This window comes from Pteropus vampyrus, unplaced genomic scaffold, assembly GCF_000151845.1.
Source record: "Pteropus vampyrus isolate Shadow unplaced genomic scaffold, Pvam_2.0 Scaffold121, whole genome shotgun sequence".
Lineage (NCBI taxonomy): Eukaryota > Metazoa > Chordata > Mammalia > Chiroptera > Pteropodidae > Pteropus > Pteropus vampyrus.
In genome coordinates this window covers 2002607-2004160 of record NW_011888902.1, presented here as the reverse complement: position 1 = coordinate 2004160, position 1554 = coordinate 2002607, and positions in this window count along the sequence as shown.

The window sequence follows — 1554 nt, the reverse complement described above, 5'->3', positions numbered from 1 at the left end:
TGTCCAAATTCAAGGTTAAGGTTTCTTATTATTTAACATCCTAAAATAGAATATTCCTTGTATCCGGATCAGAGGTAGAGGGGGCAGCTGTTTCGACCATGGGCCTGTTTTTGCTCATTCGAGGGTCCACTGCCCTAAGGGATGTGGAATTCCCACAAGAGGCTAAACAAACATTTGGTATCAAAACAATTGCTCGTCCCGTCCTGGAGTTTTACCCTGGAGTGTATGATCTAACAGGCCCTTCCTAACTCTGATGAAAGAATACCTTCACTTTTAACAATTTTCGGAGGCTTCCACAATGGTTCCAAGCATCAAAAACCAGGAGGTGGGGAAAAAAGATACATACGGACCTCCTGTGACTGATTACATTTTACTCTAAAAAGTGACACTCGATAAATGCAACAGACCCCTTTGGTGTGAAAATACGCCGAAAGCCTTTTCCGTTCTCACTTATAATTTTATCTTTGATATCTCACTTGAAAACAGTGTTTATAACAATTTTTGCCTCACGTTCTATATGCATTTCTAGAGAAACAAGTTTCTATTCTTAGAACGACGAAATGGAAAGAAAGGTCAGCGATTTCTCCAGAAAAAGTAATCCAGTTCTTCTTCGATCTGTATCTTATAGGTTAATCTAAGACAGGGGTGATAAGGAGAAAAGCAAGCCTTTTGAGGCTTTCTGATACACCCTCACACATCAACGAAACTCTGTGAACATTACCTCACTCCTCCGAGTTGTGATTAGCTGACAGATTATTGCTGGGGGCTTCGGGGCCCTTTGGTCTCTACCTGTCTCTACATTTCAGCTCTGGGAGAGTTCCGACAGGAGCAAGTCTTTCTCTGGGAGGAAGTCTCTCTGTGGCCTGGGCTTGGTCAACCCCAGGGCCAAATGGAATCAGTCAGTGGCAGCCTGTGGTTTCTTGCCCCTGGCAAAAAATTCATCCACTCCAATGGCATTAGTGACTGGGGTAAATAAATAGTATTTAGTGACTGATAATGAACATTACAGGGACAGCTAGAATGTCACATAATGTGGGCACACGCCTAATAAAACGCTAATGTTCATAAGAAGCCAGCCGCAAATGTCCCCTCGTCGCCCCTTACAGAATCCCTACGTCTATGTCACTTAGCTGACCACGACACAAATCCAGACACACTTCACAAAACAAGAAGCGAGACTTACACAGTTAAAATGAAAATTAAATTGAGGAAGGGAAAGAAAAGGTAAATGATAGAGAAAAACATGATTATGTTCTCCTAATTAAAAAAGTATGACATGAAATGGAATTTTTACTTTAAAAAAGTCTTTAAGTGAATTTGTCATCATTTCAGTGGGCTTCGTAGACTGTACAAAATTCCAAATGTGAAATTTCCATTAGCAAAGTTACCGACCTATTTCAGACAACCTTGCCTTGATTATTCTGCAATTAAAAAATGAAAATCAAATAAAAACCAACAGGTAATAGTAACTGCACATAAAAACAAAACCTGGAGGTACTTTTTCATGTTAGAAGGGAAACTAGTATTTTAAAAAGCAAAGTGTAAGCATTAATA